The sequence below is a fragment of the Denticeps clupeoides genome, unplaced genomic scaffold (genome assembly GCF_900700375.1).
Source record: "Denticeps clupeoides unplaced genomic scaffold, fDenClu1.1, whole genome shotgun sequence".
NCBI lineage: Eukaryota > Metazoa > Chordata > Actinopteri > Clupeiformes > Denticipitidae > Denticeps > Denticeps clupeoides.
This window is the reverse complement of record NW_021630083.1, coordinates 215,001-223,066: the sequence shown is the minus strand read 5'-3', so window position 1 is coordinate 223,066 and position 8,066 is coordinate 215,001. Positions and strand designations below refer to the sequence as shown.

Below are 8,066 nucleotides of genomic sequence, written 5' to 3'. Positions count from 1 at the left end.
ACGCCCGTCTCGTCTGATCTCGGAATCTAAGAAGGCTTGGGCCTGGTTAGTACTTGGATGGGAGACCTCCAGCGAATACTAGGTGCTGTAAGCTTTAACTGTGAAAACTTTTTAAAATGAAGTTTTTTTGCATCGCTTTGTAAGTTTTTTCTAAAGTAATTTAAGAGGTATTTTCACTCTGTCGATAGTGTTTTCAATCATAGGTTGTTTAAAGTCCAAGATTTTCAAGCAGAGATTGCTTACGGCCATACCAGCCCAGGAACGCGCCGGTCTCGTCTGATCTCGGAAGCTAAGAAGGCTTGGGCCTGGTTAGTACTTGGATGGGAGACCTCCTGGGAATACCAGGTGCTGTAAGCTTTAACTGTTGAAAAACTTTTTAAAATGAAGTTTTTTTGCATCGCTTTGTTAGTTTTTTCTAAAATTTGTTAATTGTCATTTTCACTCTGTGATATGTTTTCAAGCCTAGTTGTTTAAAGTTCAAGATTTTCAAGCAGAGATTGCTTACGGCCATTACCAGCCCAAGAACGCCCGGTCTCGTCTGATCTCTGGAAGCTAAGAAGGCTTGGGCCTGGTTTAGTACTTGGATGGGAGACCTCCTGGGAATACCAGGTGCTTTAACTGTTGAAAAACTTTTTTAAAATGAAGTTTTTTTGCATCGCTTTGTTAGTTTTTTGTAAAGTAAGTTAAGAGGTATTTTCACTCTGTGATATGTTTTCAAGCCTAGGTTGTTTAAAGTCCAAGATTTTCTAGCAGAGATTGCTTACGGCCATACCAGCCCAAGAACGCCCGGTCTCGTCTGATCTCGGAAGCTAAGAAGGCTTGGGCCTGGTTAGTACTTGGATAGGGAGACCTCTTGGGAATACCAGGTGCTGTAAGCTTTAACTGTTGAAAAACTTTTTAAAATGAAGTTTTTTTGCATCGCTTTGTTAGTTTTTTCTAAAAGTAAGTTAAGAGTGTCATTTCACTCTTGGATATGTTTTCAAGCCTAGGTTGTTTAAAGTTCAAGATTTTCAAGCAAAGATTGCTTACGGCCATACCAGCCCAAGAACGCCCGTTCTCGTCTGATCTTGGAAGCTAAGAAGGCTTGGGCCTGGTTAGTATTTGGATGGGAGACCTCCTGGGAATACCAGGTGCTTTAACTGTTGAAAAACTTTTTAAAATGAAGTTTTTTTGCATCGCTTTGTTAGTTTTTTTCTAAAGTAAGTTAAGAGGTATTTTCACTCTGTGGATATGTTTTCAAGCCTAGGTTGTTTAAAGTCCAAGATTTTCAAGCAGAGATTGCTTACGGCCATACCAGCCCAAGAACGCCCGGTCTCGTCTGATCTCGGAAGCTAAGAAGGCTTGGGCCTGGTTAGTACTTGGATGGGAGACCTCCTGGGAATACCAGGTGCTGTAAGCTTTAACTGTTAAAAAACTTTTTAAAATGAAGTTTTTTTGCATCGCTTTGTTAGTTTTTTTCTAAAATAAGTTAATTGTCATTTTCACTCTTGGATATGTTTTCAAGCCTAGGTTGTTTAAAGTCCAAGATTTTCAAACAGAGATTGCTTACGGCCATACCAGCCCAAGAACGCCCGGTCTCGTCTGATCTCGGAAGCTAAGAAGGCTTGGGCCTGGTTAGTACTTGGATGGTAGACCTCCTGCGAATACCAGAAGCTGTAAGCTTCAACTTTTGAAAAACTTTTTTAAATTGAAGTTTTTTTTGCAACGCTTTCTTAGTTTTTTTCTAAATAAGTTTAATTGTCATTTTCACTCTTGGATATGTTTTCAAGCCTAGTTGTTTAAAGTCCAAGATTTTCAAGCAGAGATTGCTTACGGCCATACCAGCCCAGAACGCCCGGTCTCGTCTGATCTCGGAAGCTAAGAAGGCTTGGGCCTGGTTAGTACTTGGATTGGAGACCTCCTGGGAATACCAGGTGCTGAAAGCTTTAACTGTTGAAAAACTTTTTAAAATGAAGTTTTTTTCAATCGCTTTGTTAGTTTTTTTCTAAAATAAGTTAATTGTCATTTTCACTCTTGGATATGTTTTCAAGACTAGGTTGTTTAAAGTTCAAGATTTTCAAGCAAAGATTGCTTACGGCCATACCAGCCCAAGAACGCCCGGTCTCGTCTGATCTCGGAAGCTAAGAAGGCTTGGGCCTGGTTAGTACTTTGATGGGAGACCTCCAGCGAATACTAGGTGCTGTAAGCTTTAACTGTTGAAAAACTTTTTAAAATGAAGTTTTTTTGCATCGCTTTGTTAGTTTTTTTGTAAAGTAAGTTAAGAGGTATTTTCACTCTGCGATATGTTTTCAATCATAGGTTGTTTAAAGTCAAAGATTTTCAAGCAGAGATTGCTTATGGCCATACCAGCCCAAGATCGCCCGGTCTCGTCTGATCTCGGAAGCTAAGAAGGCTTGGGCCTGGTTAGTACTTGGATGGGAGACCTCCTGGGAATACCAGGTGCTGTAAGCTTTAAATTTTGAAAAACTTTTTTTAAAATCAAGTTTTTTTGCATCGCTTTGTTAGTTTTTTTCTAAAATAAGTTAATTGTCATTTTCACTCTTGGATATGTTTTCACGCCTAGGTTTATTTAAAGTCCAAGATTTTCAAGCAGAGATTTCTTACGGCCATACCAGCCCAAGAAAGCCCGGTCTCGTCTGATCTCGGAAGCTAAGAAGGCTTGGGCCTGGTTACTACTTGGATGGGAGACCTCCAGGGAATACTAGGTGCTGTAAGCTTTAACTGTTGAAAAACTTTTTTAAATGAGTTTTTTTTGCATCGCTTTGTTAGTTTTTTTGTGAAGTAAGTTAAGAGGTATTTTCACTCTGTGATATGTTTTCAAGCCTAGGTTGTTTAAAGTCCAAGATTTTCTAGCAGAGATTGCTTACGGCCATACCAGCCCACGAACGCCCGGTCTCGTCTGATCTCGGAAGCTAAGAAGGCTTGGGCCTGGTTAGTATTTGGATAGGGAGACCTCCTGGGAATACCAGGTGCTTTAACTGTTGAAAAACTTTTTAAAATGAAGTTTTTTTGCATCGCTTTGTTAGTTTTTTTCTAAAATAAGTTAATTGTCATTTTCACTCTTGGATATGTTTTCCCGCCTAGGTTTATTTAAAGTCCAAGATTTTCAAGCAGAGATTTCTTACGGCCATACCAGCCCAAGAACGCCCGGTCTCGTCTGATCTCGGAAGCTAAGAAGGCTTGGGCCTGGTTAGTACTTGGATGGGAGACCTCCAGGGAATACTAGGTGCTGTAAGCTTTAACTGTTGAAAAACTTTTTAAAATGAATTTTTTTGCATCGCTTTGTTAGTTTTTTTCTAAAATAAGTTAATTGTCATTTTCACTCTTGGATATGTTTTCAAGCCTAGGTTGTTTAAGGTTCAAGATTTTCAAGCAAAGATTGCTTACGGCCATACCAGCCCAAGAACGCCCGTTCTCGTCTGATCTTGGAAGCTAAGAAGGCTTGGGCCTGGTTAGTATTGGATGGGAGACCTCCTGGGAATACCAGGTGCTTTAACTGTTGAAAAACTTTTTAAAATGAAGATTTTTTGCATCGCTTTGTTAGTTTTTTCTAAAGTAAGTTAGGAGGTATTTTCACTCTGTGATATGTTTTCAAGCCTAGGTTGTTTAAAGTCCAAGATTTTCAAGCAGAGATTGCTTACGGCCATACCAGCCCAAGAACGCTCGGTCTCGTCTGATCTCGGAAGCTAAGAAGGCTTGGGCCTGGTTAGTACTTGGAAGGGAGACCTCCTGGGAATACAAGGTGCTGTAAGCTTTAACTGTTGAAAAACTTTTTAAGATTAGTTTTTTTGCATCGCTTTGTTAGTTTTTTTCTAAAGTAAGTTAAGAGGTATTTTCACTCTGTGATAAGTTTTCAAGCCTAGGTTGTTTAAAGTCCAAGATTTTCAAGCAGAGGTTGCTTACGGCCATACAAGCCTAAGAACGCCCGGTCTCGTCTGATCTCGGAAGCTAAGAAGGCTTGGGCCTGGTTAGTACTTGGATGGGAGACCTCTTGGGAATACCAGGTGCTGTAAGCTCTAACTGTTGAAAAATTTTTTAAAATGAAGTTTTTTTTGCATCGCTTTGTTAGTTTTTTTCTAAAAAAAGTTTTAGAGGTATTTTCACTCTGTGATATGTTTTTTGAAGCCTAGGTTGTTTAAAGTCCAAGATTTTCAAGCAGAGATTGCTTACGGCCATACCAGCCCAAGAACGCCCAGTGCATATTCGTTGAGGATCACCACTTTCTGAGAGGGCTTCAGTGGTGCCTCGTCAATTCGCTGGATCCATTGTTGTAATTGACTTTCTGTGTCTGGCTTTGAAATACCTGTCCAAGGCCTTAACCGTACTCCCAGGTATTTCTCAGATTCCTCCGGACCAATCATGTGCAAATCTGCCCTCTGGATTGTCCACGGTTGGCAGCTGTTCACCGTATAGGAATAGTGTCTGGGTGTTAATAGAAAGCCGTGACACTTCTTGGCTTGCACCGTCAAGCCAGTCAATTTACAAAATTTCTCCAGGATTGACAGATTGGAATTCATGCTTTCCCAGCCGTTGCTCAATAGGACTAGATCGTCCGCGAATGCGAGGGCCTCAATCTTCCCGCCTTCTGTTTGAAACCCAACGCCGTGGGTTTCTTGTGTCGCCAACAAGGGATCTATTGCAAGGTTAAAAAGCAATGGACTCATCGGGTCACCTTGCTTAACCCCAGTTCGGATGGATATTTCTGGGGTTTTGGTACCTCCCACCTCAATTGAGGTGTGGCAATCCTCGTAGGAGTTCTGGATAACTCCTATTACATGGCTGTCTAGCCCCCGTCGCCTCAGCACATCCACAATGTGGTTGTGCGATACCGAATCGAAGGCCTTCGCAACGTCAATAAATACCACCGCAAGATGTTTCCGTTCCCTTTTGGCTTGCTCCATGATGTATTTGGGAGACCTCCAGGGAATACTAGGTGCTGTAAGCTTTAACTGTTGAAAAACTTTTTTAAATGAGTTTTTTTGCATCGCTTTGTTAGTTTTTTTCTAAAATAAGTTAATTGTCATTTTCACTCTTGGATATGTTTTCCCGCCTAGGTTTATTTAAAGTCCAAGATTTTCAAGCAGAGATTTCTTACGGCCATACAAGCCCAAGAACGCCCGGTCTCGTCTGATCTTGGAAGCTAAGAAGGCTTGGGCCTGGTTAGTACTTGGATGGGAGACCTCCAGGGAATACTAGGTGCTGTAAGCTTTAACTGTTTAAAAAAACTTTTTTAAATGAAGTTTTTTTGCATCGCTTTGTTAGTTTTTTTGTAAAGTAAGTTAAGAGGTATTTTCACTCTGTGATATGTTTTCAAGCCTGGGTTGTTTAAAGTCCAAGATTTTCTAGCAGAGATTGCTTATGGCCATACCAGCCCAAGAACGCCCGGTCTCGTCTGATCTCGAAAGCTAAGAGGGCTTGGGCCTGGTTAGTACTTGGATGGGAGACCTCTTGGGAATACCAGGTGCTGTAAGCTTTAACTGTTGAAAAACTTTTTAAAATGAAGTTTTTTTGCATCGCTTTGTTAGTTTTTTTCTAAAATAAGTTAATTGTCATTTTCACTCTTGGATATGTTTTCAAGCCTAGGTTGTTTAAGGTTCAAGATTTTCAAGCAAAGATTGCTTACGGCCATACCAGCCCAAGAACGCCCGTTCTCGTCTGATCTTGGAAGCTAAGAAGGCTTGGGCCTGGTTAGTATTTGGATGGGAGACCTCCTGGGAATACCAGGTGCTTTAACTGTTGAAAAACTTTTTTAAATGAAGTTTTTTTGCATCGCTTTATGGTTTTTTTCTAAAATAAATTAATTGTCATTTTCACTCTTGGATATGTTTTCAAGCCTAGGTTTTTTAAAGTCCAAGATTTTCAAACAGAGATTGCTTACGGCCATACCAGCCCAAGAACGCCCGGTCTCGTCTGATTTCGGAAGCTAAGAAGGCTTGGGCCTGGTTAGTACTTGGATGGGAGACCTCCTGGGATTACTATGTGCTGTAAACTTTAACTGTTGAAAAACTTTTTTAAAATCAAGTTTTTTTGCATCGCTTTGTTAGTTTTTTTTTTTAAAGTAAGTTAAGAGGTATTTTCACTCTGTGATATGTTTTCAAGCCTAGGTTGTTTAATGTCCAAGATTTTCAAGCAGAGGTTGCTTACGGCCATACCAGCCTAAGAACGCCCGGTCTCGTCTGATCTCGGAAGCTAAGAAGGCTTGGGCCTGGTTAGTACTTGGATGGGAGACCTCCTGGGAATACCAGATGCTGTAAGCTTTAACTGTTGAAAAACTTTTTAAATTGAAGTTTTTTTGCATCGCTTTGTTAGTTTTTTTCTAAAGTAAGTTAAGAGGTATTTTCACTCTGTGATACGTTTTCAAGCCTAGGTTGTTTAAAGTCCAAGATTTTCAAGCAGAGATTGCTTACGGCCATACCAACCCAAGAATGCCCGGTCTCGTCTGATCTCAAAGCTAAGAAGGCTTGGGCCTGGTTAGTACTTGGATGGGAGACCTCCTGGGAATACCAGGTGCTGTAAACTTTAACTGTTGAAAAACTTTTTAAAATGAAGATTTTTTGCATCGCTTTTTTAGTTTTTTTCTAAAATAAGTTAAATGTCATTTTCACTCTTGGAAATGTTTTCAAGCCTAGGTTGTTTAAAGTCCAAGATTTTCAAGCAGAGATTGCTTACGGCCATACCAGCCCAAGAACGCTCGGTCTCGTCTGATCTCGGAAGCTAAGAAGGCTTGGGCCTGGTTAGTACTTGGATGGGAGACCTCCTGGGAATACAAGGTGCTGTAAGCTTTAACTGTTGAAAAACTTTTTAAGATTAGTTTTTTTTGCATCGCTTTGTTAGTTTTTTTTCTAAAGTAAGTTAAGAGGTATTTTCACTCTGTGATATGTTTTCAAGCCTAGGTTGTTTTAAAGTCCAAGATTTTCAAGCAGAGGTTGCTTACGGCCATACCAGCCCAAGAACGCCCGGTCTCGTCTGATCTTGGAAGCTAAGAAGGCTTGGGCCTGGTTAGTACTTGGATGGGAGACCTCCTGGGAATACCAGGTGCTGTAAGCTTTAACTGTTGAAAACTTTTTAAAATGAAGTTTTTTTGCATCGCTTTGTTAGTTTTTTCTAAAAAAAGTTAAGAGGTATTTTCACTCTGTGATATGTTTTCAAGCCTAGGTTGTTTAAAGTCCAAGATTTTCAAGCAGAGGTTGCTTACGGCCATACCAGCCCAAGAACGCCCGGTCTCGTCTGATCTTGGAAGCTAAGAAGGCTTGGGCCTGGTTAGTACTTGGATGGGAGACCTCCTGGGAATACCAGGTGCTGTAAGCTTTAACTGTTGAAAAACTTTTTAAAATGAAGTTTTTTTGCATCGCTTTGTTAGTTTTTTTCTAAAAAAAGTTTTAGAGGTATTTTCACTCTGTGATATGTTTTTTGAAGCCTAGGTTGTTTAAAGTCCAAGATTTTCAAGCAGAGATTGCTTACGGCCATACCAGCCCAAGAACGCCCAGTGCATATTCGTTGAGGATCACCACTTTCTGAGAGGGCTTCAGTGGTGCCTCGTCAATTCGCTGGATCCATTGTTGTAATTGACTTTCTGTGTCTGGCTTTGAAATACCTGTCCAAGGCCTTAACCGTACTCCCAGGTATTTCTCAGATTCCTCCGGACCAATCATGTGCAAATCTGCCCTCTGGATTGTCCACGGTTGGCAGCTGTTCACCGTATAGGAATAGTGTCTGGGTGTTAATAGAAGCCGTGGACACTTCTTGGCTTGCACCGTCAAGCCAGTCAATTTACAAAATTTCTCCAGGATTGACAGATTGGAATTCATGCTTTCCCAGCCGTTGCTCAATAGGACTAGATCGTCCGCGAATGCGAGGGCCTCAATCTTCCCGCCTTCTGTTTGAAACCCAACGCCGTGGGTTTCTTGTGTCGCCAACAAGGGATCTATTGCAAGGTTAAAAAGCAATGGACTCATCGGGTCGCCTTGCTTAACCCCAGTTCGGATGGATATTTCTGGGGTTTTGGTACCTCCCACCTCAATTGAGGTGTGGCAATCCTCGTAGGAGTTCTGGATAACTCCTATTAC

At 41.0% G+C, this 8,066-nt stretch overlaps 12 non-coding genes and 11 pseudogenes across 12 annotated transcripts; all 23 read left to right on the top strand.

Annotated features, from left to right (window-relative positions):
* Positions 1–237: 237 nt before the first annotated feature.
* LOC114782521 (5S ribosomal RNA) lies at positions 238–357 on the top strand. The gene has a single exon (XR_003748057.1). It is a non-coding gene; the product is annotated as a 5S ribosomal RNA (ribosomal RNA).
* A 401-nt stretch (positions 358–758) lies between these two features.
* On the top strand, positions 759–878 carry LOC114782544 (5S ribosomal RNA). Its single transcript, XR_003748079.1, has one exon. It is a non-coding gene; the product is annotated as a 5S ribosomal RNA (ribosomal RNA).
* A 145-nt stretch (positions 879–1,023) lies between these two features.
* Positions 1,024–1,142, top strand: LOC114782501 (uncharacterized; annotated as a pseudogene).
* Positions 1,143–1,280: 138 nt separating this feature from the next.
* On the top strand, positions 1,281–1,399 carry LOC114782488 (5S ribosomal RNA). Its single transcript, XR_003748044.1, has one exon. It is a non-coding gene; the product is annotated as a 5S ribosomal RNA (ribosomal RNA).
* Positions 1,400–1,543: 144 nt separating this feature from the next.
* LOC114782553 (uncharacterized) lies at positions 1,544–1,662 on the top strand (annotated as a pseudogene).
* Positions 1,663–1,807: 145 nt separating this feature from the next.
* On the top strand, positions 1,808–1,925 carry LOC114782558 (uncharacterized; annotated as a pseudogene).
* Positions 1,926–2,069: 144 nt separating this feature from the next.
* LOC114782538 (5S ribosomal RNA) lies at positions 2,070–2,188 on the top strand. Its single transcript, XR_003748073.1, has one exon. It is a non-coding gene; the product is annotated as a 5S ribosomal RNA (ribosomal RNA).
* Positions 2,189–2,332: 144 nt separating this feature from the next.
* Positions 2,333–2,451, top strand: LOC114782516 (5S ribosomal RNA). Its single transcript, XR_003748052.1, has one exon. It is a non-coding gene; the product is annotated as a 5S ribosomal RNA (ribosomal RNA).
* Positions 2,452–2,598: 147 nt separating this feature from the next.
* Positions 2,599–2,717, top strand: LOC114782490 (uncharacterized; annotated as a pseudogene).
* A 144-nt stretch (positions 2,718–2,861) lies between these two features.
* On the top strand, positions 2,862–2,981 carry LOC114782505 (uncharacterized; annotated as a pseudogene).
* Positions 2,982–3,119: 138 nt separating this feature from the next.
* LOC114782535 (5S ribosomal RNA) lies at positions 3,120–3,238 on the top strand. Its single transcript, XR_003748070.1, has one exon. It is a non-coding gene; the product is annotated as a 5S ribosomal RNA (ribosomal RNA).
* Positions 3,239–3,381: 143 nt separating this feature from the next.
* LOC114782507 (uncharacterized) lies at positions 3,382–3,499 on the top strand (annotated as a pseudogene).
* A 136-nt stretch (positions 3,500–3,635) lies between these two features.
* Positions 3,636–3,754, top strand: LOC114782549 (uncharacterized; annotated as a pseudogene).
* Positions 3,755–3,897: 143 nt separating this feature from the next.
* Positions 3,898–4,016, top strand: LOC114782512 (5S ribosomal RNA). Its single transcript, XR_003748049.1, has one exon. It is a non-coding gene; the product is annotated as a 5S ribosomal RNA (ribosomal RNA).
* Positions 4,017–5,089: 1,073 nt separating this feature from the next.
* On the top strand, positions 5,090–5,208 carry LOC114782491 (uncharacterized; annotated as a pseudogene).
* A 146-nt stretch (positions 5,209–5,354) lies between these two features.
* On the top strand, positions 5,355–5,473 carry LOC114782542 (5S ribosomal RNA). The gene has a single exon (XR_003748077.1). It is a non-coding gene; the product is annotated as a 5S ribosomal RNA (ribosomal RNA).
* Positions 5,474–5,617: 144 nt separating this feature from the next.
* On the top strand, positions 5,618–5,736 carry LOC114782500 (uncharacterized; annotated as a pseudogene).
* A 136-nt stretch (positions 5,737–5,872) lies between these two features.
* On the top strand, positions 5,873–5,991 carry LOC114782496 (uncharacterized; annotated as a pseudogene).
* A 147-nt stretch (positions 5,992–6,138) lies between these two features.
* On the top strand, positions 6,139–6,257 carry LOC114782554 (5S ribosomal RNA). Its single transcript, XR_003748083.1, has one exon. It is a non-coding gene; the product is annotated as a 5S ribosomal RNA (ribosomal RNA).
* A 144-nt stretch (positions 6,258–6,401) lies between these two features.
* LOC114782503 (uncharacterized) lies at positions 6,402–6,519 on the top strand (annotated as a pseudogene).
* Positions 6,520–6,663: 144 nt separating this feature from the next.
* Positions 6,664–6,782, top strand: LOC114782537 (5S ribosomal RNA). The gene has a single exon (XR_003748072.1). It is a non-coding gene; the product is annotated as a 5S ribosomal RNA (ribosomal RNA).
* A 146-nt stretch (positions 6,783–6,928) lies between these two features.
* On the top strand, positions 6,929–7,047 carry LOC114782515 (5S ribosomal RNA). The gene has a single exon (XR_003748051.1). It is a non-coding gene; the product is annotated as a 5S ribosomal RNA (ribosomal RNA).
* A 142-nt stretch (positions 7,048–7,189) lies between these two features.
* LOC114782514 (5S ribosomal RNA) lies at positions 7,190–7,308 on the top strand. Its single transcript, XR_003748050.1, has one exon. It is a non-coding gene; the product is annotated as a 5S ribosomal RNA (ribosomal RNA).
* The last annotated feature ends 758 nt before the right edge of the window (positions 7,309–8,066 follow it).